This window comes from Musa acuminata, chromosome BXJ3-8 (genome assembly GCF_036884655.1).
Source record: "Musa acuminata AAA Group cultivar baxijiao chromosome BXJ3-8, Cavendish_Baxijiao_AAA, whole genome shotgun sequence".
Lineage (NCBI taxonomy): Eukaryota > Viridiplantae > Streptophyta > Magnoliopsida > Zingiberales > Musaceae > Musa > Musa acuminata.
Window position 1 is genome coordinate 31,015,569 of NC_088356.1, and position 21,309 is coordinate 31,036,877.

A 21,309-nucleotide genomic window follows, 5' to 3' on the forward strand; every position below is an offset into this window, starting at 1 on the left:
AAAGGAGTGCAACACGAGGACTTCCCAGGGGGTCACCCATCCTAGTACTACTCTCGCCCAAGCACGCTTGACTTCGGAGTTCTGATGGGATCCGGTGCTTTAGTGCTGGTGTGATCGCACTCGCTATGTTTGCGTCGTCCCTCGCCTTTGTGCACGTAGCGGACGGAGTATGGAGCCTCTAAACCTGTCGAACGATCTCGGAGTCGCCATTGTCGGATCTCGGAATCGCCATTACCGGACACGGCAAGCGCGCGCCGAAACCATCGGGACTTTGTCGAACGAACTCGGAATCGCTATTGCGACCCCATTCCGGAAACCTCTCTCCGAGCCCCACGAGACTGACTGCGTAGCGGTCACGGCAAATTCCGAGGCCCAAAACCATCGCCTCGGAGGTCGACGGGAGAGGTTTTGGTCGCTCGGGGCGCAAAAAGGAGTGCAACACGAGGACTTCCCAGGGGGTCACCCATCCTAGTACTACTCTCGCCCAAGCACGCTTGACTTCGGAGTTCTGATGGGATCCGGTGCTTTAGTGCTGGTGTGATCGCACTCGCTATGTTTGCGTCGTCCCTCGCCTTTGTGCACGTAGCGGACGGAGTATGGAGCCTCTAAACCTGTCGAACGATCTCGGAGTCGCCATTGTCGGATCTCGGAATCGCCATTACCGGACACGGCAAGCGCGCGCCGAAACCATCGGGACTTTGTCGAACGAACTCGGAATCGCTATTGCGACCCCATTCCGGAAACCTCTCTCCGAGCCCCACGAGACTGACTGCGTAGCGGTCACGGCAAATTCCGAGGCCCAAAACCATCGCCTCGGAGGTCGACGGGAGAGGTTTTGGTCGCTCGGGGCGCAAAAAGGAGTGCAACACGAGGACTTCCCAGGGGGTCACCCATCCTAGTACTACTCTCGCCCAAGCACGCTTGACTTCGGAGTTCTGATGGGATCCGGTGCTTTAGTGCTGGTGTGATCGCACTCGCTATGTTTGCGTCGTCCCTCGCCTTTGTGCACGTAGCGGACGGAGTATGGAGCCTCTAAACCTGTCGAACGATCTCGGAGTCGCCATTGTCGGATCTCGGAATCGCCATTACCGGACACGGCAAGCGCGCGCCGAAACCATCGGGACTTTGTCGAACGAACTCGGAATCGCTATTGCGACCCCATTCCGGAAACCTCTCTCCGAGCCCCACGAGACTGACTGCGTAGCGGTCACGGCAAATTCCGAGGCCCAAAACCATCGCCTCGGAGGTCGACGGGAGAGGTTTTGGTCGCTCGGGGCGCAAAAAGGAGTGCAACACGAGGACTTCCCAGGGGGTCACCCATCCTAGTACTACTCTCGCCCAAGCACGCTTGACTTCGGAGTTCTGATGGGATCCGGTGCTTTAGTGCTGGTGTGATCGCACTCGCTATGTTTGCGTCGTCCCTCGCCTTTGTGCACGTAGCGGACGGAGTATGGAGCCTCTAAACCTGTCGAACGATCTCGGAGTCGCCATTGTCGGATCTCGGAATCGCCATTACCGGACACGGCAAGCGCGCGCCGAAACCATCGGGACTTTGTCGAACGAACTCGGAATCGCTATTGCGACCCCATTCCGGAAACCTCTCTCCGAGCCCCACGAGACTGACTGCGTAGCGGTCACGGCAAATTCCGAGGCCCAAAACCATCGCCTCGGAGGTCGACGGGAGAGGTTTTGGTCGCTCGGGGCGCAAAAAGGAGTGCAACACGAGGACTTCCCAGGGGGTCACCCATCCTAGTACTACTCTCGCCCAAGCACGCTTGACTTCGGAGTTCTGATGGGATCCGGTGCTTTAGTGCTGGTGTGATCGCACTCGCTATGTTTGCGTCGTCCCTCGCCTTTGTGCACGTAGCGGACGGAGTATGGAGCCTCTAAACCTGTCGAACGATCTCGGAGTCGCCATTGTCGGATCTCGGAATCGCCATTACCGGACACGGCAAGCGCGCGCCGAAACCATCGGGACTTTGTCGAACGAACTCGGAATCGCTATTGCGACCCCATTCCGGAAACCTCTCTCCGAGCCCCACGAGACTGACTGCGTAGCGGTCACGGCAAATTCCGAGGCCCAAAACCATCGCCTCGGAGGTCGACGGGAGAGGTTTTGGTCGCTCGGGGCGCAAAAAGGAGTGCAACACGAGGACTTCCCAGGGGGTCACCCATCCTAGTACTACTCTCGCCCAAGCACGCTTGACTTCGGAGTTCTGATGGGATCCGGTGCTTTAGTGCTGGTGTGATCGCACTCGCTATGTTTGCGTCGTCCCTCGCCTTTGTGCACGTAGCGGACGGAGTATGGAGCCTCTAAACCTGTCGAACGATCTCGGAGTCGCCATTGTCGGATCTCGGAATCGCCATTACCGGACACGGCAAGCGCGCGCCGAAACCATCGGGACTTTGTCGAACGAACTCGGAATCGCTATTGCGACCCCATTCCGGAAACCTCTCTCCGAGCCCCACGAGACTGACTGCGTAGCGGTCACGGCAAATTCCGAGGCCCAAAACCATCGCCTCGGAGGTCGACGGGAGAGGTTTTGGTCGCTCGGGGCGCAAAAAGGAGTGCAACACGAGGACTTCCCAGGGGGTCACCCATCCTAGTACTACTCTCGCCCAAGCACGCTTGACTTCGGAGTTCTGATGGGATCCGGTGCTTTAGTGCTGGTGTGATCGCACTCGCTATGTTTGCGTCGTCCCTCGCCTTTGTGCACGTAGCGGACGGAGTATGGAGCCTCTAAACCTGTCGAACGATCTCGGAGTCGCCATTGTCGGATCTCGGAATCGCCATTACCGGACACGGCAAGCGCGCGCCGAAACCATCGGGACTTTGTCGAACGAACTCGGAATCGCTATTGCGACCCCATTCCGGAAACCTCTCTCCGAGCCCCACGAGACTGACTGCGTAGCGGTCACGGCAAATTCCGAGGCCCAAAACCATCGCCTCGGAGGTCGACGGGAGAGGTTTTGGTCGCTCGGGGCGCAAAAAGGAGTGCAACACGAGGACTTCCCAGGGGGTCACCCATCCTAGTACTACTCTCGCCCAAGCACGCTTGACTTCGGAGTTCTGATGGGATCCGGTGCTTTAGTGCTGGTGTGATCGCACTCGCTATGTTTGCGTCGTCCCTCGCCTTTGTGCACGTAGCGGACGGAGTATGGAGCCTCTAAACCTGTCGAACGATCTCGGAGTCGCCATTGTCGGATCTCGGAATCGCCATTACCGGACACGGCAAGCGCGCGCCGAAACCATCGGGACTTTGTCGAACGAACTCGGAATCGCTATTGCGACCCCATTCCGGAAACCTCTCTCCGAGCCCCACGAGACTGACTGCGTAGCGGTCACGGCAAATTCCGAGGCCCAAAACCATCGCCTCGGAGGTCGACGGGAGAGGTTTTGGTCGCTCGGGGCGCAAAAAGGAGTGCAACACGAGGACTTCCCAGGGGGTCACCCATCCTAGTACTACTCTCGCCCAAGCACGCTTGACTTCGGAGTTCTGATGGGATCCGGTGCTTTAGTGCTGGTGTGATCGCACTCGCTATGTTTGCGTCGTCCCTCGCCTTTGTGCACGTAGCGGACGGAGTATGGAGCCTCTAAACCTGTCGAACGATCTCGGAGTCGCCATTGTCGGATCTCGGAATCGCCATTACCGGACACGGCAAGCGCGCGCCGAAACCATCGGGACTTTGTCGAACGAACTCGGAATCGCTATTGCGACCCCATTCCGGAAACCTCTCTCCGAGCCCCACGAGACTGACTGCGTAGCGGTCACGGCAAATTCCGAGGCCCAAAACCATCGCCTCGGAGGTCGACGGGAGAGGTTTTGGTCGCTCGGGGCGCAAAAAGGAGTGCAACACGAGGACTTCCCAGGGGGTCACCCATCCTAGTACTACTCTCGCCCAAGCACGCTTGACTTCGGAGTTCTGATGGGATCCGGTGCTTTAGTGCTGGTGTGATCGCACTCGCTATGTTTGCGTCGTCCCTCGCCTTTGTGCACGTAGCGGACGGAGTATGGAGCCTCTAAACCTGTCGAACGATCTCGGAGTCGCCATTGTCGGATCTCGGAATCGCCATTACCGGACACGGCAAGCGCGCGCCGAAACCATCGGGACTTTGTCGAACGAACTCGGAATCGCTATTGCGACCCCATTCCGGAAACCTCTCTCCGAGCCCCACGAGACTGACTGCGTAGCGGTCACGGCAAATTCCGAGGCCCAAAACCATCGCCTCGGAGGTCGACGGGAGAGGTTTTGGTCGCTCGGGGCGCAAAAAGGAGTGCAACACGAGGACTTCCCAGGGGGTCACCCATCCTAGTACTACTCTCGCCCAAGCACGCTTGACTTCGGAGTTCTGATGGGATCCGGTGCTTTAGTGCTGGTGTGATCGCACTCGCTATGTTTGCGTCGTCCCTCGCCTTTGTGCACGTAGCGGACGGAGTATGGAGCCTCTAAACCTGTCGAACGATCTCGGAGTCGCCATTGTCGGATCTCGGAATCGCCATTACCGGACACGGCAAGCGCGCGCCGAAACCATCGGGACTTTGTCGAACGAACTCGGAATCGCTATTGCGACCCCATTCCGGAAACCTCTCTCCGAGCCCCACGAGACTGACTGCGTAGCGGTCACGGCAAATTCCGAGGCCCAAAACCATCGCCTCGGAGGTCGACGGGAGAGGTTTTGGTCGCTCGGGGCGCAAAAAGGAGTGCAACACGAGGACTTCCCAGGGGGTCACCCATCCTAGTACTACTCTCGCCCAAGCACGCTTGACTTCGGAGTTCTGATGGGATCCGGTGCTTTAGTGCTGGTGTGATCGCACTCGCTATGTTTGCGTCGTCCCTCGCCTTTGTGCACGTAGCGGACGGAGTATGGAGCCTCTAAACCTGTCGAACGATCTCGGAGTCGCCATTGTCGGATCTCGGAATCGCCATTACCGGACACGGCAAGCGCGCGCCGAAACCATCGGGACTTTGTCGAACGAACTCGGAATCGCTATTGCGACCCCATTCCGGAAACCTCTCTCCGAGCCCCACGAGACTGACTGCGTAGCGGTCACGGCAAATTCCGAGGCCCAAAACCATCGCCTCGGAGGTCGACGGGAGAGGTTTTGGTCGCTCGGGGCGCAAAAAGGAGTGCAACACGAGGACTTCCCAGGGGGTCACCCATCCTAGTACTACTCTCGCCCAAGCACGCTTGACTTCGGAGTTCTGATGGGATCCGGTGCTTTAGTGCTGGTGTGATCGCACTCGCTATGTTTGCGTCGTCCCTCGCCTTTGTGCACGTAGCGGACGGAGTATGGAGCCTCTAAACCTGTCGAACGATCTCGGAGTCGCCATTGTCGGATCTCGGAATCGCCATTACCGGACACGGCAAGCGCGCGCCGAAACCATCGGGACTTTGTCGAACGAACTCGGAATCGCTATTGCGACCCCATTCCGGAAACCTCTCTCCGAGCCCCACGAGACTGACTGCGTAGCGGTCACGGCAAATTCCGAGGCCCAAAACCATCGCCTCGGAGGTCGACGGGAGAGGTTTTGGTCGCTCGGGGCGCAAAAAGGAGTGCAACACGAGGACTTCCCAGGGGGTCACCCATCCTAGTACTACTCTCGCCCAAGCACGCTTGACTTCGGAGTTCTGATGGGATCCGGTGCTTTAGTGCTGGTGTGATCGCACTCGCTATGTTTGCGTCGTCCCTCGCCTTTGTGCACGTAGCGGACGGAGTATGGAGCCTCTAAACCTGTCGAACGATCTCGGAGTCGCCATTGTCGGATCTCGGAATCGCCATTACCGGACACGGCAAGCGCGCGCCGAAACCATCGGGACTTTGTCGAACGAACTCGGAATCGCTATTGCGACCCCATTCCGGAAACCTCTCTCCGAGCCCCACGAGACTGACTGCGTAGCGGTCACGGCAAATTCCGAGGCCCAAAACCATCGCCTCGGAGGTCGACGGGAGAGGTTTTGGTCGCTCGGGGCGCAAAAAGGAGTGCAACACGAGGACTTCCCAGGGGGTCACCCATCCTAGTACTACTCTCGCCCAAGCACGCTTGACTTCGGAGTTCTGATGGGATCCGGTGCTTTAGTGCTGGTGTGATCGCACTCGCTATGTTTGCGTCGTCCCTCGCCTTTGTGCACGTAGCGGACGGAGTATGGAGCCTCTAAACCTGTCGAACGATCTCGGAGTCGCCATTGTCGGATCTCGGAATCGCCATTACCGGACACGGCAAGCGCGCGCCGAAACCATCGGGACTTTGTCGAACGAACTCGGAATCGCTATTGCGACCCCATTCCGGAAACCTCTCTCCGAGCCCCACGAGACTGACTGCGTAGCGGTCACGGCAAATTCCGAGGCCCAAAACCATCGCCTCGGAGGTCGACGGGAGAGGTTTTGGTCGCTCGGGGCGCAAAAAGGAGTGCAACACGAGGACTTCCCAGGGGGTCACCCATCCTAGTACTACTCTCGCCCAAGCACGCTTGACTTCGGAGTTCTGATGGGATCCGGTGCTTTAGTGCTGGTGTGATCGCACTCGCTATGTTTGCGTCGTCCCTCGCCTTTGTGCACGTAGCGGACGGAGTATGGAGCCTCTAAACCTGTCGAACGATCTCGGAGTCGCCATTGTCGGATCTCGGAATCGCCATTACCGGACACGGCAAGCGCGCGCCGAAACCATCGGGACTTTGTCGAACGAACTCGGAATCGCTATTGCGACCCCATTCCGGAAACCTCTCTCCGAGCCCCACGAGACTGACTGCGTAGCGGTCACGGCAAATTCCGAGGCCCAAAACCATCGCCTCGGAGGTCGACGGGAGAGGTTTTGGTCGCTCGGGGCGCAAAAAGGAGTGCAACACGAGGACTTCCCAGGGGGTCACCCATCCTAGTACTACTCTCGCCCAAGCACGCTTGACTTCGGAGTTCTGATGGGATCCGGTGCTTTAGTGCTGGTGTGATCGCACTCGCTATGTTTGCGTCGTCCCTCGCCTTTGTGCACGTAGCGGACGGAGTATGGAGCCTCTAAACCTGTCGAACGATCTCGGAGTCGCCATTGTCGGATCTCGGAATCGCCATTACCGGACACGGCAAGCGCGCGCCGAAACCATCGGGACTTTGTCGAACGAACTCGGAATCGCTATTGCGACCCCATTCCGGAAACCTCTCTCCGAGCCCCACGAGACTGACTGCGTAGCGGTCACGGCAAATTCCGAGGCCCAAAACCATCGCCTCGGAGGTCGACGGGAGAGGTTTTGGTCGCTCGGGGCGCAAAAAGGAGTGCAACACGAGGACTTCCCAGGGGGTCACCCATCCTAGTACTACTCTCGCCCAAGCACGCTTGACTTCGGAGTTCTGATGGGATCCGGTGCTTTAGTGCTGGTGTGATCGCACTCGCTATGTTTGCGTCGTCCCTCGCCTTTGTGCACGTAGCGGACGGAGTATGGAGCCTCTAAACCTGTCGAACGATCTCGGAGTCGCCATTGTCGGATCTCGGAATCGCCATTACCGGACACGGCAAGCGCGCGCCGAAACCATCGGGACTTTGTCGAACGAACTCGGAATCGCTATTGCGACCCCATTCCGGAAACCTCTCTCCGAGCCCCACGAGACTGACTGCGTAGCGGTCACGGCAAATTCCGAGGCCCAAAACCATCGCCTCGGAGGTCGACGGGAGAGGTTTTGGTCGCTCGGGGCGCAAAAAGGAGTGCAACACGAGGACTTCCCAGGGGGTCACCCATCCTAGTACTACTCTCGCCCAAGCACGCTTGACTTCGGAGTTCTGATGGGATCCGGTGCTTTAGTGCTGGTGTGATCGCACTCGCTATGTTTGCGTCGTCCCTCGCCTTTGTGCACGTAGCGGACGGAGTATGGAGCCTCTAAACCTGTCGAACGATCTCGGAGTCGCCATTGTCGGATCTCGGAATCGCCATTACCGGACACGGCAAGCGCGCGCCGAAACCATCGGGACTTTGTCGAACGAACTCGGAATCGCTATTGCGACCCCATTCCGGAAACCTCTCTCCGAGCCCCACGAGACTGACTGCGTAGCGGTCACGGCAAATTCCGAGGCCCAAAACCATCGCCTCGGAGGTCGACGGGAGAGGTTTTGGTCGCTCGGGGCGCAAAAAGGAGTGCAACACGAGGACTTCCCAGGGGGTCACCCATCCTAGTACTACTCTCGCCCAAGCACGCTTGACTTCGGAGTTCTGATGGGATCCGGTGCTTTAGTGCTGGTGTGATCGCACTCGCTATGTTTGCGTCGTCCCTCGCCTTTGTGCACGTAGCGGACGGAGTATGGAGCCTCTAAACCTGTCGAACGATCTCGGAGTCGCCATTGTCGGATCTCGGAATCGCCATTACCGGACACGGCAAGCGCGCGCCGAAACCATCGGGACTTTGTCGAACGAACTCGGAATCGCTATTGCGACCCCATTCCGGAAACCTCTCTCCGAGCCCCACGAGACTGACTGCGTAGCGGTCACGGCAAATTCCGAGGCCCAAAACCATCGCCTCGGAGGTCGACGGGAGAGGTTTTGGTCGCTCGGGGCGCAAAAAGGAGTGCAACACGAGGACTTCCCAGGGGGTCACCCATCCTAGTACTACTCTCGCCCAAGCACGCTTGACTTCGGAGTTCTGATGGGATCCGGTGCTTTAGTGCTGGTGTGATCGCACTCGCTATGTTTGCGTCGTCCCTCGCCTTTGTGCACGTAGCGGACGGAGTATGGAGCCTCTAAACCTGTCGAACGATCTCGGAGTCGCCATTGTCGGATCTCGGAATCGCCATTACCGGACACGGCAAGCGCGCGCCGAAACCATCGGGACTTTGTCGAACGAACTCGGAATCGCTATTGCGACCCCATTCCGGAAACCTCTCTCCGAGCCCCACGAGACTGACTGCGTAGCGGTCACGGCAAATTCCGAGGCCCAAAACCATCGCCTCGGAGGTCGACGGGAGAGGTTTTGGTCGCTCGGGGCGCAAAAAGGAGTGCAACACGAGGACTTCCCAGGGGGTCACCCATCCTAGTACTACTCTCGCCCAAGCACGCTTGACTTCGGAGTTCTGATGGGATCCGGTGCTTTAGTGCTGGTGTGATCGCACTCGCTATGTTTGCGTCGTCCCTCGCCTTTGTGCACGTAGCGGACGGAGTATGGAGCCTCTAAACCTGTCGAACGATCTCGGAGTCGCCATTGTCGGATCTCGGAATCGCCATTACCGGACACGGCAAGCGCGCGCCGAAACCATCGGGACTTTGTCGAACGAACTCGGAATCGCTATTGCGACCCCATTCCGGAAACCTCTCTCCGAGCCCCACGAGACTGACTGCGTAGCGGTCACGGCAAATTCCGAGGCCCAAAACCATCGCCTCGGAGGTCGACGGGAGAGGTTTTGGTCGCTCGGGGCGCAAAAAGGAGTGCAACACGAGGACTTCCCAGGGGGTCACCCATCCTAGTACTACTCTCGCCCAAGCACGCTTGACTTCGGAGTTCTGATGGGATCCGGTGCTTTAGTGCTGGTGTGATCGCACTCGCTATGTTTGCGTCGTCCCTCGCCTTTGTGCACGTAGCGGACGGAGTATGGAGCCTCTAAACCTGTCGAACGATCTCGGAGTCGCCATTGTCGGATCTCGGAATCGCCATTACCGGACACGGCAAGCGCGCGCCGAAACCATCGGGACTTTGTCGAACGAACTCGGAATCGCTATTGCGACCCCATTCCGGAAACCTCTCTCCGAGCCCCACGAGACTGACTGCGTAGCGGTCACGGCAAATTCCGAGGCCCAAAACCATCGCCTCGGAGGTCGACGGGAGAGGTTTTGGTCGCTCGGGGCGCAAAAAGGAGTGCAACACGAGGACTTCCCAGGGGGTCACCCATCCTAGTACTACTCTCGCCCAAGCACGCTTGACTTCGGAGTTCTGATGGGATCCGGTGCTTTAGTGCTGGTGTGATCGCACTCGCTATGTTTGCGTCGTCCCTCGCCTTTGTGCACGTAGCGGACGGAGTATGGAGCCTCTAAACCTGTCGAACGATCTCGGAGTCGCCATTGTCGGATCTCGGAATCGCCATTACCGGACACGGCAAGCGCGCGCCGAAACCATCGGGACTTTGTCGAACGAACTCGGAATCGCTATTGCGACCCCATTCCGGAAACCTCTCTCCGAGCCCCACGAGACTGACTGCGTAGCGGTCACGGCAAATTCCGAGGCCCAAAACCATCGCCTCGGAGGTCGACGGGAGAGGTTTTGGTCGCTCGGGGCGCAAAAAGGAGTGCAACACGAGGACTTCCCAGGGGGTCACCCATCCTAGTACTACTCTCGCCCAAGCACGCTTGACTTCGGAGTTCTGATGGGATCCGGTGCTTTAGTGCTGGTGTGATCGCACTCGCTATGTTTGCGTCGTCCCTCGCCTTTGTGCACGTAGCGGACGGAGTATGGAGCCTCTAAACCTGTCGAACGATCTCGGAGTCGCCATTGTCGGATCTCGGAATCGCCATTACCGGACACGGCAAGCGCGCGCCGAAACCATCGGGACTTTGTCGAACGAACTCGGAATCGCTATTGCGACCCCATTCCGGAAACCTCTCTCCGAGCCCCACGAGACTGACTGCGTAGCGGTCACGGCAAATTCCGAGGCCCAAAACCATCGCCTCGGAGGTCGACGGGAGAGGTTTTGGTCGCTCGGGGCGCAAAAAGGAGTGCAACACGAGGACTTCCCAGGGGGTCACCCATCCTAGTACTACTCTCGCCCAAGCACGCTTGACTTCGGAGTTCTGATGGGATCCGGTGCTTTAGTGCTGGTGTGATCGCACTCGCTATGTTTGCGTCGTCCCTCGCCTTTGTGCACGTAGCGGACGGAGTATGGAGCCTCTAAACCTGTCGAACGATCTCGGAGTCGCCATTGTCGGATCTCGGAATCGCCATTACCGGACACGGCAAGCGCGCGCCGAAACCATCGGGACTTTGTCGAACGAACTCGGAATCGCTATTGCGACCCCATTCCGGAAACCTCTCTCCGAGCCCCACGAGACTGACTGCGTAGCGGTCACGGCAAATTCCGAGGCCCAAAACCATCGCCTCGGAGGTCGACGGGAGAGGTTTTGGTCGCTCGGGGCGCAAAAAGGAGTGCAACACGAGGACTTCCCAGGGGGTCACCCATCCTAGTACTACTCTCGCCCAAGCACGCTTGACTTCGGAGTTCTGATGGGATCCGGTGCTTTAGTGCTGGTGTGATCGCACTCGCTATGTTTGCGTCGTCCCTCGCCTTTGTGCACGTAGCGGACGGAGTATGGAGCCTCTAAACCTGTCGAACGATCTCGGAGTCGCCATTGTCGGATCTCGGAATCGCCATTACCGGACACGGCAAGCGCGCGCCGAAACCATCGGGACTTTGTCGAACGAACTCGGAATCGCTATTGCGACCCCATTCCGGAAACCTCTCTCCGAGCCCCACGAGACTGACTGCGTAGCGGTCACGGCAAATTCCGAGGCCCAAAACCATCGCCTCGGAGGTCGACGGGAGAGGTTTTGGTCGCTCGGGGCGCAAAAAGGAGTGCAACACGAGGACTTCCCAGGGGGTCACCCATCCTAGTACTACTCTCGCCCAAGCACGCTTGACTTCGGAGTTCTGATGGGATCCGGTGCTTTAGTGCTGGTGTGATCGCACTCGCTATGTTTGCGTCGTCCCTCGCCTTTGTGCACGTAGCGGACGGAGTATGGAGCCTCTAAACCTGTCGAACGATCTCGGAGTCGCCATTGTCGGATCTCGGAATCGCCATTACCGGACACGGCAAGCGCGCGCCGAAACCATCGGGACTTTGTCGAACGAACTCGGAATCGCTATTGCGACCCCATTCCGGAAACCTCTCTCCGAGCCCCACGAGACTGACTGCGTAGCGGTCACGGCAAATTCCGAGGCCCAAAACCATCGCCTCGGAGGTCGACGGGAGAGGTTTTGGTCGCTCGGGGCGCAAAAAGGAGTGCAACACGAGGACTTCCCAGGGGGTCACCCATCCTAGTACTACTCTCGCCCAAGCACGCTTGACTTCGGAGTTCTGATGGGATCCGGTGCTTTAGTGCTGGTGTGATCGCACTCGCTATGTTTGCGTCGTCCCTCGCCTTTGTGCACGTAGCGGACGGAGTATGGAGCCTCTAAACCTGTCGAACGATCTCGGAGTCGCCATTGTCGGATCTCGGAATCGCCATTACCGGACACGGCAAGCGCGCGCCGAAACCATCGGGACTTTGTCGAACGAACTCGGAATCGCTATTGCGACCCCATTCCGGAAACCTCTCTCCGAGCCCCACGAGACTGACTGCGTAGCGGTCACGGCAAATTCCGAGGCCCAAAACCATCGCCTCGGAGGTCGACGGGAGAGGTTTTGGTCGCTCGGGGCGCAAAAAGGAGTGCAACACGAGGACTTCCCAGGGGGTCACCCATCCTAGTACTACTCTCGCCCAAGCACGCTTGACTTCGGAGTTCTGATGGGATCCGGTGCTTTAGTGCTGGTGTGATCGCACTCGCTATGTTTGCGTCGTCCCTCGCCTTTGTGCACGTAGCGGACGGAGTATGGAGCCTCTAAACCTGTCGAACGATCTCGGAGTCGCCATTGTCGGATCTCGGAATCGCCATTACCGGACACGGCAAGCGCGCGCCGAAACCATCGGGACTTTGTCGAACGAACTCGGAATCGCTATTGCGACCCCATTCCGGAAACCTCTCTCCGAGCCCCACGAGACTGACTGCGTAGCGGTCACGGCAAATTCCGAGGCCCAAAACCATCGCCTCGGAGGTCGACGGGAGAGGTTTTGGTCGCTCGGGGCGCAAAAAGGAGTGCAACACGAGGACTTCCCAGGGGGTCACCCATCCTAGTACTACTCTCGCCCAAGCACGCTTGACTTCGGAGTTCTGATGGGATCCGGTGCTTTAGTGCTGGTGTGATCGCACTCGCTATGTTTGCGTCGTCCCTCGCCTTTGTGCACGTAGCGGACGGAGTATGGAGCCTCTAAACCTGTCGAACGATCTCGGAGTCGCCATTGTCGGATCTCGGAATCGCCATTACCGGACACGGCAAGCGCGCGCCGAAACCATCGGGACTTTGTCGAACGAACTCGGAATCGCTATTGCGACCCCATTCCGGAAACCTCTCTCCGAGCCCCACGAGACTGACTGCGTAGCGGTCACGGCAAATTCCGAGGCCCAAAACCATCGCCTCGGAGGTCGACGGGAGAGGTTTTGGTCGCTCGGGGCGCAAAAAGGAGTGCAACACGAGGACTTCCCAGGGGGTCACCCATCCTAGTACTACTCTCGCCCAAGCACGCTTGACTTCGGAGTTCTGATGGGATCCGGTGCTTTAGTGCTGGTGTGATCGCACTCGCTATGTTTGCGTCGTCCCTCGCCTTTGTGCACGTAGCGGACGGAGTATGGAGCCTCTAAACCTGTCGAACGATCTCGGAGTCGCCATTGTCGGATCTCGGAATCGCCATTACCGGACACGGCAAGCGCGCGCCGAAACCATCGGGACTTTGTCGAACGAACTCGGAATCGCTATTGCGACCCCATTCCGGAAACCTCTCTCCGAGCCCCACGAGACTGACTGCGTAGCGGTCACGGCAAATTCCGAGGCCCAAAACCATCGCCTCGGAGGTCGACGGGAGAGGTTTTGGTCGCTCGGAGGCGCAAAAAGGAGTGCAACACGAGGACTTCCCAGGGGGTCACCCATCCTAGTACTACTCTCGCCCAAGCACGCTTGACTTCGGAGTTCTGATGGGATCCGGTGCTTTAGTGCTGGTGTGATCGCACTCGCTATGTTTGCGTCGTCCCTCGCCTTTGTGCACGTAGCGGACGGAGTATGGAGCCTCTAAACCTGTCGAACGATCTCGGAGTCGCCATTGTCGGATCAATCGCCATTACCGGACACGGCAAGCGCGCGCCGAAACCATCGGGACTTTGTCGAACGAACTCGGAATCGCTATTGCGACCCATTCCGGAAACCTCTCTCCGAGCCCCACGAGACTGACTGCGTAGCGGTCACGGCAAATCCGAGGCCCAAAACCATCGCCTCGGAGGTCGACGGGAGAGGTTTTGGTCGCTCGGGGCGCAAAAAGGAGTGCAACACGAGGACTTCCCAGGGGGTCACCCATCCTAGTACTACTCTCGCCCAAGCACGCTTGACTTCGGAGTTCTGATGGGATCCGGTGCTTTAGTGCTGGTGTGATCGCACTCGCTATGTTTGCGTCGTCCCTCGCCTTTGTGCACGTAGCGGACGGAGTATGGAGCCTCTAAACCTGTCGAACGATCTCGGAGTCGCCATTGTCGGATCTCGGAATCGCCATTACCGGACACGGCAAGCGCGCGCCGAAACCATCGGGACTTTGTCGAACGAACTCGAATCGCTATTGCGACCCCATTCCGGAAACCTCTCTCCGAGCCCCACGAGACTGACTGCGTAGCGGTCACGGCAAATTCCGAGGCCCAAAACCATCGCCTCGGAGGTCGACGGGAGAGGTTTTGGTCGCTCGGGGCGCAAAAAGGAGTGCAACACGAGGACTTCCCAGGGGGGTCACCCATCCTAGTACTACTCTCGCCCAAGCACGCTTGACTTCGGAGTTCTGATGGGATCCGGTGCTTTAGTGCTGGTGTGATCGCACTCGCTATGTTTGCGTCGTCCCTCGCCTTTGTGCACGTAGCGGACGGAGTATGGAGCCTCTAAACCTGTCGAACGATCTCGAGTCGCCATTGTCGGATCTCGGAATCGCCATTACCGGACACGGCAAGCGCGCGCCGAAACCATCGGGACTTTGTCGAACGAACTCGGAATCGCTATTGCGACCCCATTCCGGAAACCTCTCTCCGAGCCCCACGAGACTGACTGCGTAGCGGTCACGGCAAATTCCGAGGCCCAAAACCATCGCCTCGGAGGTCGACGGGAGAGGTTTTGGTCGCTCGGGGCGCAAAAAGGAGTGCAACACGAGGACTTCCCAGGGGGTCACCCATCCTAGTACTACTCTCGCCCAAGCACGCTTGACTTCGGAGTTCTGATGGGATCCGGTGCTTTAGTGCTGGTGTGATCGCACTCGCTATGTTTGCGTCGTCCCTCGCCTTTGTGCACGTAGCGGACGGAGTATGGAGCCTCTAAACCTGTCGAACGATCTCGGAGTCGCCATTGTCGGATCTCGGAATCGCCATTACCGGACACGGCAAGCGCGCGCCGAAACCATCGGGACTTTGTCGAACGAACTCGGAATCGCTATTGCGACCCCATTCCGGAAACCTCTCTCCGAGCCCCACGAGACTGACTGCGTAGCGGTCACGGCAAATTCCGAGGCCCAAAACCATCGCCTCGGAGGTCGACGGGAGAGGTTTTGGTCGCTCGGGGCGCAAAAAGGAGTGCAACACGAGGACTTCCCAGGGGGTCACCCATCCTAGTACTACTCTCGCCCAAGCACGCTTGACTTCGGAGTTCTGATGGGATCCGGTGCTTTAGTGCTGGTGTGATCGCACTCGCTATGTTTGCGTCGTCCCTCGCCTTTGTGCACGTAGCGGACGGAGTATGGAGCCTCTAAACCTGTCGAACGATCTCGGAGTCGCCATTGTCGGATCTCGGAATCGCCATTACCGGACACGGCAAGCGCGCGCCGAAACCATCGGGACTTTGTCGAACGAACTCGGAATCGCTATTGCGACCCCATTCCGGAAACCTCTCTCCGAGCCCCACGAGACTGACTGCGTAGCGGTCACGGCAAATTCCGAGGCCCAAAACCATCGCCTCGGAGGTCGACGGGAGAGGTTTTGGTCGCTCGGGGCGCAAAAAGGAGTGCAACACGAGGACTTCCCAGGGGGTCACCCATCCTAGTACTACTCTCGCCCAAGCACGCTTGACTTCGGAGTTCTGATGGGATCCGGTGCTTTAGTGCTGGTGTGATCGCACTCGCTATGTTTGCGTCGTCCCTCGCCTTTGTGCACGTAGCGGACGGAGTATGGAGCCTCTAAACCTGTCGAACGATCTCGGAGTCGCCATTGTCGGATCTCGGAATCGCCATTACCGGACACGGCAAGCGCGCGCCGAAACCATCGGGACTTTGTCGAACGAACTCGGAATCGCTATTGCGACCCCATTCCGGAAACCTCTCTCCGAGCCCCACGAGACTGACTGCGTAGCGGTCACGGCAAATTCCGAGGCCCAAAACCATCGCCTCGGAGGTCGACGGGAGAGGTTTTGGTCGCTCGGGGCGCAAAAAGGAGTGCAACACGAGGACTTCCCAGGGGGTCACCCATCCTAGTACTACTCTCGCCCAAGCACGCTTGACTTCGGAGTTCTGATGGGATCCGGTGCTTTAGTGCTGGTGTGATCGCACTCGCTATGTTTGCGTCGTCCCTCGCCTTTGTGCACGTAGCGGACGGAGTATGGAGCCTCTAAACCTGTCGAACGATCTCGGAGTCGCCATTGTCGGATCTCGGAATCGCCATTACCGGACACGGCAAGCGCGCGCCGAAACCATCGGGACTTTGTCGAACGAACTCGGAATCGCTATTGCGACCCCATTCCGGAAACCTCTCTCCGAGCCCCACGAGACTGACTGCGTAGCGGTCACGGCAAATTCCGAGGCCCAAAACCATCGCCTCGGAGGTCGACGGGAGAGGTTTTGGTCGCTCGGGGCGCAAAAAGGAGTGCAACACGAGGACTTCCCAGGGGGTCACCCATCCTAGTACTACTCTCGCCCAAGCACGCTTGACTTCGGAGTTCTGATGGGATCCGGTGCTTTAGTGCTGGTGTGATCGCACTCGCTATGTTTGCGTCGTCCCTCGCCTTTGTGCACGTAGCGGACGGAGTATGGAGCCTCTAAACCTGTCGAACGATCTCGGAGTCGCCATTGTCGGATCTCGGAATCGCCATTACCGGACACGGCAAGCGCGCGCCGAAACCATCGGGACTTTGTCGAACGAACTCGGAATCGCTATTGCGACCCCATTCCGGAAACCTCTCTCCGAGCCCCACGAGACTGACTGCGTAGCGGTCACGGCAAATTCCGAGGCCCAAAACCATCGCCTCGGAGGTCGACGGGAGAGGTTTTGGTCGCTCGGGGCGCAAAAAGGAGTGCAACACGAGGACTTCCCAGGGGGTCACCCATCCTAGTACTACTCTCGCCCAAGCACGCTTGACTTCGGAGTTCTGATGGGATCCGGTGCTTTAGTGCTGGTGTGATCGCACTCGCTATGTTTGCGTCGTCCCTCGCCTTTGTGCACGTAGCGGACGGAGTATGGAGCCTCTAAACCTGTCGAACGATCTCGGAGTCGCCATTGTCGGATCTCGGAATCGCCATTACCGGACACGGCAAGCGCGCGCCGAAACCATCGGGACTTTGTCGAACGAACTCGGAATCGCTATTGCGACCCCATTCCGGAAACCTCTCTCCGAGCCCCACGAGACTGACTGCGTAGCGGTCACGGCAAATTCCGAGGCCCAAAACCATCGCCTCGGAGGTCGACGGGAGAGGTTTTGGTCGCTCGGGGCGCAAAAAGGAGTGCAACACGAGGACTTCCCAGGGGGTCACCCATCCTAGTACTACTCTCGCCCAAGCACGCTTGACTTCGGAGTTCTGATGGGATCCGGTGCTTTAGTGCTGGTGTGATCGCACTCGCTATGTTTGCGTCGTCCCTCGCCTTTGTGCACGTAGCGGACGGAGTATGGAGCCTCTAAACCTGTCGAACGATCTCGGAGTCGCCATTGTCGGATCTCGGAATCGCCATTACCGGACACGGCAAGCGCGCGCCGAAACCATCGGGACTTTGTCGAACGAACTCGGAATCGCTATTGCGACCCCATTCCGGAAACCTCTCTCCGAGCCCCACGAGACTGACTGCGTAGCGGTCACGGCAAATTCCGAGGCCCAAAACCATCGCCTCGGAGGTCGACGGGAGAGGTTTTGGTCGCTCGGGGCGCAAAAAGGAGTGCAACACGAGGACTTCCCAGGGGGTCACCCATCCTAGTACTACTCTCGCCCAAGCACGCTTGACTTCGGAGTTCTGATGGGATCCGGTGCTTTAGTGCTGGTGTGATCGCACTCGCTATGTTTGCGTCGTCCCTCGCCTTTGTGCACGTAGCGGACGGAGTATGGAGCCTCTAAACCTGTCGAACGATCTCGGAGTCGCCATTGTCGGATCTCGGAATCGCCATTACCGGACACGGCAAGCGCGCGCCGAAACCATCGGGACTTTGTCGAACGAACTCGGAATCGCTATTGCGACCCCATTCCGGAAACCTCTCTCCGAGCCCCACGAGACTGACTGCGTAGCGGTCACGGCAAATTCCGAGGCCCAAAACCATCGCCTCGGAGGTCGACGGGAGAGGTTTTGGTCGCTCGGGGCGCAAAAAGGAGTGCAACACGAGGACTTCCCAGGGGGTCACCCATCCTAGTACTACTCTCGCCCAAGCACGCTTGACTTCGGAGTTCTGATGGGATCCGGTGCTTTAGTGCTGGTGTGATCGCACTCGCTATGTTTGCGTCGTCCCTCGCCTTTGTGCACGTAGCGGACGGAGTATGGAGCCTCTAAACCTGTCGAACGATCTCGGAGTCGCCATTGTCGGATCTCGGAATCGCCATTACCGGACACGGCAAGCGCGCGCCGAAACCATCGGGACTTTGTCGAACGAACTCGGAATCGCTATTGCGACCCCATTCCGGAAACCTCTCTCCGAGCCCCACGAGACTGACTGCGTAGCGGTCACGGCAAATTCCGAGGCCCAAAACCATCGCCTCGGAGGTCGACGGGAGAGGTTTTGGTCGCTCGGGGCGCAAAAAGGAGTGCAACACGAGGACTTCCCAGGGGGTCACCCATCCTAGTACTACTCTCGCCCAAGCACGCTTGACTTCGGAGTTCTGATGGGATCCGGTGCTTTAGTGCTGGTGTGATCGCACTCGCTATGTTTGCGTCGTCCCTCGCCTTTGTGCACGTAGCGGACGGAGTATGGAGCCTCTAAACCTGTCGAACGATCTCGGAGTCGCCATTGTCGGATCTCGGAATCGCCATTACCGGACACGGCAAGCGCGCGCCGAAACCATCGGGACTTTGTCGAACGAACTCGGAATCGCTATTGCGACCCCATTCCGGAAACCTCTCTCCGAGCCCCACGAGACTGACTGCGTAGCGGTCACGGCAAATTCCGAGGCCCAAAACCATCGCCTCGGAGGTCGACGGGAGAGGTTTTGGTCGCTCGGGGCGCAAAAAGGAGTGCAACACGAGGACTTCCCAGGGGGTCACCCATCCTAGTACTACTCTCGCCCAAGCACGCTTGACTTCGGAGTTCTGATGGGATCCGGTGCTTTAGTGCTGGTGTGATCGCACTCGCTATGTTTGCGTCGTCCCTCGCCTTTGTGCACGTAGCGGACGGAGTATGGAGCCTCTAAACCTGTCGAACGATCTCGGAGTCGCCATTGTCGGATCTCGGAATCGCCATTACCGGACACGGCAAGCGCGCGCCGAAACCATCGGGACTTTGTCGAACGAACTCGGAATCGCTATTGCGACCCCATTCCGGAAACCTCTCTCCGAGCCCCACGAGACTGACTGCGTAGCGGTCACGGCAAATTCCGAGGCCCAAAACCATCGCCTCGGAGGTCGACGGGAGAGGTTTTGGTCGCTCGGGGCGCAAAAAGGAGTGCAACACGAGGACTTCCCAGGGGGTCACCCATCCTAGTACTACTCTCGCCCAAGCACGCTTGACTTCGGAGTTCTGATGGGATCCGGTGCTTTAGTGCTGGTGTGATCGCACTCGCTATGTTTGCGTCGTCCCTCGCCTTTGTGCACGTAGCGGACGGAGTATGGAGCCTCTAAACCTGTCGAACGATCTCGGAGTCGCCATTGTCGGATCTCGGAATCGCCATTACCGGACACGGCAAGCGCGCGCCGAAACCATCGGGACTTTGTCGAACGAACTCGGAATCGCTATTGCGACCCCATTCCGGAAACCTCTCTCCGAGCCCCACGAGACTGACTGCGTAGCGGTCACGGCAAATTCCGAGGCCCAAAACCATCGCCTCGGAGGTCGACGGGAGAGGTTTTGGTCGCTCGGGGCGCAAAAAGGAGTGCAACACGAGGACTTCCCAGGGGGTCACCCATCCTAGTACTACTCTCGCCCAAGCACGCTTGACTTCGGAGTTCTGATGGGATCCGGTGCTTTAGTGCTGGTGTGATCGCACTCGCTATGTTTGCGTCGTCCCTCGCCTTTGTGCACGTAGCGGACGGAGTATGGAGCCTCTAAACCTGTCGAACGATCTCGGAGTCGCCATTGTCGGATCTCGGAATCGCCATTACCGGACACGGCAAGCGCGCGCCGAAACCATCGGGACTTTGTCGAACGAACTCGGAATCGCTATTGCGACCCCATTCCGGAAACCTCTCTCCGAGCCCCACGAGACTGACTGCGTAGCGGTCACGGCAAATTCCGAGGCCCAAAACCATCGCCTCGGAGGTCGACGGGAGAGGTTTTGGTCGCTCGGGGCGCAAAAAGGAGTGCAACACGAGGACTTCCCAGGGGGTCACCCATCCTAGTACTACTCTCGCCCAAGCACGCTTGACTTCGGAGTTCTGATGGGATCCGGTGCTTTAGTGCTGGTGTGATCGCACTCGCTATGTTTGCGTCGTCCCTCGCCTTTGTGCACGTAGCGGACGGAGTATGGAGCCTCTAAACCTGTCGAACGATCTCGGAGTCGCCATTGTCGGATCTCGGAATCGCCATTACCGGACACGGCAAGCGCGCGCCGAAACCATCGGGACTTTGTCGAACGAACTCGGAATCGCTATTGCGACCCCATTCCGGAAACCTCTCTCCGAGCCCCACGAGACTGACTGCGTAGCGGTCACGGCAAATTCCGAGGCCCAAAACCATCGCCTCGGAGGTCGACGGGAGAGGTTTTGGTCGCTCGGGGCGCAAAAAGGAGTGCAACACGAGGACTTCCCAGGGGGTCACCCATCCTAGTACTACTCTCGCCCAAGCACGCTTGACTTCGGAGTTCTGATGGGATCCGGTGCTTTAGTGCTGGTGTGATCGCACTCGCTATGTTTGCGTCGTCCCTCGCCTTTGTGCACGTAGCGGACGGAGTATGGAGCCTCTAAACCTGTCGAACGATCTCGGAGTCGCCATTGTCGGATCTCGGAATCGCCATTACCGGACACGGCAAGCGCGCGCCGAAACCATCGGGACTTTGTCGAACGAACTCGGAATCGCTATTGCGACCCCATTCCGGAAACCTCTCTCCGAGCCCCACGAGACTGACTGCGTAGCGGTCACGGCAAATTCCGAGGCCCAAAACCATCGCCTCGGAG

The 21,309-nt window shown here is 58.5% G+C and overlaps 50 non-coding genes across 50 annotated transcripts; all 50 read right to left on the minus strand.

Annotated features, from left to right (window-relative positions):
• Positions 1–3: 3 nt before the first annotated feature.
• On the minus strand, positions 4–122 carry LOC135646861 (5S ribosomal RNA). The gene has a single exon (XR_010499616.1). It is a non-coding gene; the product is annotated as a 5S ribosomal RNA (ribosomal RNA).
• A 308-nt stretch (positions 123–430) lies between these two features.
• On the minus strand, positions 431–549 carry LOC135646862 (5S ribosomal RNA). The gene has a single exon (XR_010499617.1). It is a non-coding gene; the product is annotated as a 5S ribosomal RNA (ribosomal RNA).
• Positions 550–857: 308 nt separating this feature from the next.
• On the minus strand, positions 858–976 carry LOC135646863 (5S ribosomal RNA). The gene has a single exon (XR_010499618.1). It is a non-coding gene; the product is annotated as a 5S ribosomal RNA (ribosomal RNA).
• Positions 977–1,284: 308 nt separating this feature from the next.
• Positions 1,285–1,403, minus strand: LOC135646865 (5S ribosomal RNA). The gene has a single exon (XR_010499620.1). It is a non-coding gene; the product is annotated as a 5S ribosomal RNA (ribosomal RNA).
• Positions 1,404–1,711: 308 nt separating this feature from the next.
• Positions 1,712–1,830, minus strand: LOC135646866 (5S ribosomal RNA). The gene has a single exon (XR_010499621.1). It is a non-coding gene; the product is annotated as a 5S ribosomal RNA (ribosomal RNA).
• A 308-nt stretch (positions 1,831–2,138) lies between these two features.
• Positions 2,139–2,257, minus strand: LOC135646867 (5S ribosomal RNA). The gene has a single exon (XR_010499622.1). It is a non-coding gene; the product is annotated as a 5S ribosomal RNA (ribosomal RNA).
• Positions 2,258–2,565: 308 nt separating this feature from the next.
• Positions 2,566–2,684, minus strand: LOC135646868 (5S ribosomal RNA). The gene has a single exon (XR_010499623.1). It is a non-coding gene; the product is annotated as a 5S ribosomal RNA (ribosomal RNA).
• A 308-nt stretch (positions 2,685–2,992) lies between these two features.
• On the minus strand, positions 2,993–3,111 carry LOC135646869 (5S ribosomal RNA). Its single transcript, XR_010499624.1, has one exon. It is a non-coding gene; the product is annotated as a 5S ribosomal RNA (ribosomal RNA).
• Positions 3,112–3,419: 308 nt separating this feature from the next.
• On the minus strand, positions 3,420–3,538 carry LOC135646870 (5S ribosomal RNA). Its single transcript, XR_010499625.1, has one exon. It is a non-coding gene; the product is annotated as a 5S ribosomal RNA (ribosomal RNA).
• A 308-nt stretch (positions 3,539–3,846) lies between these two features.
• Positions 3,847–3,965, minus strand: LOC135646871 (5S ribosomal RNA). Its single transcript, XR_010499626.1, has one exon. It is a non-coding gene; the product is annotated as a 5S ribosomal RNA (ribosomal RNA).
• Positions 3,966–4,273: 308 nt separating this feature from the next.
• Positions 4,274–4,392, minus strand: LOC135646872 (5S ribosomal RNA). The gene has a single exon (XR_010499627.1). It is a non-coding gene; the product is annotated as a 5S ribosomal RNA (ribosomal RNA).
• A 308-nt stretch (positions 4,393–4,700) lies between these two features.
• On the minus strand, positions 4,701–4,819 carry LOC135646873 (5S ribosomal RNA). The gene has a single exon (XR_010499628.1). It is a non-coding gene; the product is annotated as a 5S ribosomal RNA (ribosomal RNA).
• A 308-nt stretch (positions 4,820–5,127) lies between these two features.
• LOC135646874 (5S ribosomal RNA) lies at positions 5,128–5,246 on the minus strand. Its single transcript, XR_010499629.1, has one exon. It is a non-coding gene; the product is annotated as a 5S ribosomal RNA (ribosomal RNA).
• A 308-nt stretch (positions 5,247–5,554) lies between these two features.
• Positions 5,555–5,673, minus strand: LOC135646876 (5S ribosomal RNA). Its single transcript, XR_010499631.1, has one exon. It is a non-coding gene; the product is annotated as a 5S ribosomal RNA (ribosomal RNA).
• A 308-nt stretch (positions 5,674–5,981) lies between these two features.
• On the minus strand, positions 5,982–6,100 carry LOC135646878 (5S ribosomal RNA). The gene has a single exon (XR_010499632.1). It is a non-coding gene; the product is annotated as a 5S ribosomal RNA (ribosomal RNA).
• A 308-nt stretch (positions 6,101–6,408) lies between these two features.
• On the minus strand, positions 6,409–6,527 carry LOC135646879 (5S ribosomal RNA). Its single transcript, XR_010499633.1, has one exon. It is a non-coding gene; the product is annotated as a 5S ribosomal RNA (ribosomal RNA).
• Positions 6,528–6,835: 308 nt separating this feature from the next.
• On the minus strand, positions 6,836–6,954 carry LOC135646880 (5S ribosomal RNA). Its single transcript, XR_010499634.1, has one exon. It is a non-coding gene; the product is annotated as a 5S ribosomal RNA (ribosomal RNA).
• Positions 6,955–7,262: 308 nt separating this feature from the next.
• Positions 7,263–7,381, minus strand: LOC135646881 (5S ribosomal RNA). Its single transcript, XR_010499635.1, has one exon. It is a non-coding gene; the product is annotated as a 5S ribosomal RNA (ribosomal RNA).
• A 308-nt stretch (positions 7,382–7,689) lies between these two features.
• LOC135646882 (5S ribosomal RNA) lies at positions 7,690–7,808 on the minus strand. Its single transcript, XR_010499636.1, has one exon. It is a non-coding gene; the product is annotated as a 5S ribosomal RNA (ribosomal RNA).
• A 308-nt stretch (positions 7,809–8,116) lies between these two features.
• On the minus strand, positions 8,117–8,235 carry LOC135646883 (5S ribosomal RNA). The gene has a single exon (XR_010499637.1). It is a non-coding gene; the product is annotated as a 5S ribosomal RNA (ribosomal RNA).
• A 308-nt stretch (positions 8,236–8,543) lies between these two features.
• LOC135646884 (5S ribosomal RNA) lies at positions 8,544–8,662 on the minus strand. Its single transcript, XR_010499638.1, has one exon. It is a non-coding gene; the product is annotated as a 5S ribosomal RNA (ribosomal RNA).
• Positions 8,663–8,970: 308 nt separating this feature from the next.
• On the minus strand, positions 8,971–9,089 carry LOC135646885 (5S ribosomal RNA). The gene has a single exon (XR_010499639.1). It is a non-coding gene; the product is annotated as a 5S ribosomal RNA (ribosomal RNA).
• A 308-nt stretch (positions 9,090–9,397) lies between these two features.
• Positions 9,398–9,516, minus strand: LOC135646886 (5S ribosomal RNA). The gene has a single exon (XR_010499640.1). It is a non-coding gene; the product is annotated as a 5S ribosomal RNA (ribosomal RNA).
• A 308-nt stretch (positions 9,517–9,824) lies between these two features.
• LOC135646888 (5S ribosomal RNA) lies at positions 9,825–9,943 on the minus strand. The gene has a single exon (XR_010499642.1). It is a non-coding gene; the product is annotated as a 5S ribosomal RNA (ribosomal RNA).
• A 308-nt stretch (positions 9,944–10,251) lies between these two features.
• Positions 10,252–10,370, minus strand: LOC135646889 (5S ribosomal RNA). Its single transcript, XR_010499643.1, has one exon. It is a non-coding gene; the product is annotated as a 5S ribosomal RNA (ribosomal RNA).
• A 308-nt stretch (positions 10,371–10,678) lies between these two features.
• On the minus strand, positions 10,679–10,797 carry LOC135646890 (5S ribosomal RNA). Its single transcript, XR_010499644.1, has one exon. It is a non-coding gene; the product is annotated as a 5S ribosomal RNA (ribosomal RNA).
• A 308-nt stretch (positions 10,798–11,105) lies between these two features.
• On the minus strand, positions 11,106–11,224 carry LOC135646891 (5S ribosomal RNA). Its single transcript, XR_010499645.1, has one exon. It is a non-coding gene; the product is annotated as a 5S ribosomal RNA (ribosomal RNA).
• Positions 11,225–11,532: 308 nt separating this feature from the next.
• On the minus strand, positions 11,533–11,651 carry LOC135646892 (5S ribosomal RNA). The gene has a single exon (XR_010499646.1). It is a non-coding gene; the product is annotated as a 5S ribosomal RNA (ribosomal RNA).
• Positions 11,652–11,959: 308 nt separating this feature from the next.
• Positions 11,960–12,078, minus strand: LOC135646894 (5S ribosomal RNA). The gene has a single exon (XR_010499647.1). It is a non-coding gene; the product is annotated as a 5S ribosomal RNA (ribosomal RNA).
• Positions 12,079–12,386: 308 nt separating this feature from the next.
• LOC135646895 (5S ribosomal RNA) lies at positions 12,387–12,505 on the minus strand. The gene has a single exon (XR_010499648.1). It is a non-coding gene; the product is annotated as a 5S ribosomal RNA (ribosomal RNA).
• A 308-nt stretch (positions 12,506–12,813) lies between these two features.
• LOC135646896 (5S ribosomal RNA) lies at positions 12,814–12,932 on the minus strand. Its single transcript, XR_010499649.1, has one exon. It is a non-coding gene; the product is annotated as a 5S ribosomal RNA (ribosomal RNA).
• A 308-nt stretch (positions 12,933–13,240) lies between these two features.
• LOC135646897 (5S ribosomal RNA) lies at positions 13,241–13,359 on the minus strand. Its single transcript, XR_010499650.1, has one exon. It is a non-coding gene; the product is annotated as a 5S ribosomal RNA (ribosomal RNA).
• Positions 13,360–13,668: 309 nt separating this feature from the next.
• LOC135646898 (5S ribosomal RNA) lies at positions 13,669–13,787 on the minus strand. Its single transcript, XR_010499651.1, has one exon. It is a non-coding gene; the product is annotated as a 5S ribosomal RNA (ribosomal RNA).
• Positions 13,788–14,089: 302 nt separating this feature from the next.
• LOC135646900 (5S ribosomal RNA) lies at positions 14,090–14,208 on the minus strand. Its single transcript, XR_010499653.1, has one exon. It is a non-coding gene; the product is annotated as a 5S ribosomal RNA (ribosomal RNA).
• A 307-nt stretch (positions 14,209–14,515) lies between these two features.
• On the minus strand, positions 14,516–14,635 carry LOC135647418 (5S ribosomal RNA). Its single transcript, XR_010500157.1, has one exon. It is a non-coding gene; the product is annotated as a 5S ribosomal RNA (ribosomal RNA).
• A 307-nt stretch (positions 14,636–14,942) lies between these two features.
• Positions 14,943–15,061, minus strand: LOC135646901 (5S ribosomal RNA). The gene has a single exon (XR_010499654.1). It is a non-coding gene; the product is annotated as a 5S ribosomal RNA (ribosomal RNA).
• A 308-nt stretch (positions 15,062–15,369) lies between these two features.
• Positions 15,370–15,488, minus strand: LOC135646902 (5S ribosomal RNA). Its single transcript, XR_010499655.1, has one exon. It is a non-coding gene; the product is annotated as a 5S ribosomal RNA (ribosomal RNA).
• A 308-nt stretch (positions 15,489–15,796) lies between these two features.
• On the minus strand, positions 15,797–15,915 carry LOC135646903 (5S ribosomal RNA). Its single transcript, XR_010499656.1, has one exon. It is a non-coding gene; the product is annotated as a 5S ribosomal RNA (ribosomal RNA).
• Positions 15,916–16,223: 308 nt separating this feature from the next.
• LOC135646904 (5S ribosomal RNA) lies at positions 16,224–16,342 on the minus strand. The gene has a single exon (XR_010499657.1). It is a non-coding gene; the product is annotated as a 5S ribosomal RNA (ribosomal RNA).
• A 308-nt stretch (positions 16,343–16,650) lies between these two features.
• LOC135646906 (5S ribosomal RNA) lies at positions 16,651–16,769 on the minus strand. The gene has a single exon (XR_010499659.1). It is a non-coding gene; the product is annotated as a 5S ribosomal RNA (ribosomal RNA).
• A 308-nt stretch (positions 16,770–17,077) lies between these two features.
• On the minus strand, positions 17,078–17,196 carry LOC135646907 (5S ribosomal RNA). Its single transcript, XR_010499660.1, has one exon. It is a non-coding gene; the product is annotated as a 5S ribosomal RNA (ribosomal RNA).
• A 308-nt stretch (positions 17,197–17,504) lies between these two features.
• On the minus strand, positions 17,505–17,623 carry LOC135646908 (5S ribosomal RNA). Its single transcript, XR_010499661.1, has one exon. It is a non-coding gene; the product is annotated as a 5S ribosomal RNA (ribosomal RNA).
• A 308-nt stretch (positions 17,624–17,931) lies between these two features.
• Positions 17,932–18,050, minus strand: LOC135646910 (5S ribosomal RNA). The gene has a single exon (XR_010499662.1). It is a non-coding gene; the product is annotated as a 5S ribosomal RNA (ribosomal RNA).
• A 308-nt stretch (positions 18,051–18,358) lies between these two features.
• Positions 18,359–18,477, minus strand: LOC135646911 (5S ribosomal RNA). The gene has a single exon (XR_010499663.1). It is a non-coding gene; the product is annotated as a 5S ribosomal RNA (ribosomal RNA).
• A 308-nt stretch (positions 18,478–18,785) lies between these two features.
• Positions 18,786–18,904, minus strand: LOC135646913 (5S ribosomal RNA). Its single transcript, XR_010499665.1, has one exon. It is a non-coding gene; the product is annotated as a 5S ribosomal RNA (ribosomal RNA).
• A 308-nt stretch (positions 18,905–19,212) lies between these two features.
• Positions 19,213–19,331, minus strand: LOC135646914 (5S ribosomal RNA). Its single transcript, XR_010499666.1, has one exon. It is a non-coding gene; the product is annotated as a 5S ribosomal RNA (ribosomal RNA).
• Positions 19,332–19,639: 308 nt separating this feature from the next.
• LOC135646915 (5S ribosomal RNA) lies at positions 19,640–19,758 on the minus strand. The gene has a single exon (XR_010499667.1). It is a non-coding gene; the product is annotated as a 5S ribosomal RNA (ribosomal RNA).
• Positions 19,759–20,066: 308 nt separating this feature from the next.
• Positions 20,067–20,185, minus strand: LOC135646916 (5S ribosomal RNA). Its single transcript, XR_010499668.1, has one exon. It is a non-coding gene; the product is annotated as a 5S ribosomal RNA (ribosomal RNA).
• Positions 20,186–20,493: 308 nt separating this feature from the next.
• Positions 20,494–20,612, minus strand: LOC135646917 (5S ribosomal RNA). Its single transcript, XR_010499669.1, has one exon. It is a non-coding gene; the product is annotated as a 5S ribosomal RNA (ribosomal RNA).
• Positions 20,613–20,920: 308 nt separating this feature from the next.
• LOC135646918 (5S ribosomal RNA) lies at positions 20,921–21,039 on the minus strand. The gene has a single exon (XR_010499670.1). It is a non-coding gene; the product is annotated as a 5S ribosomal RNA (ribosomal RNA).
• Between the last annotated feature and the right edge of the window lie 270 nt (positions 21,040–21,309).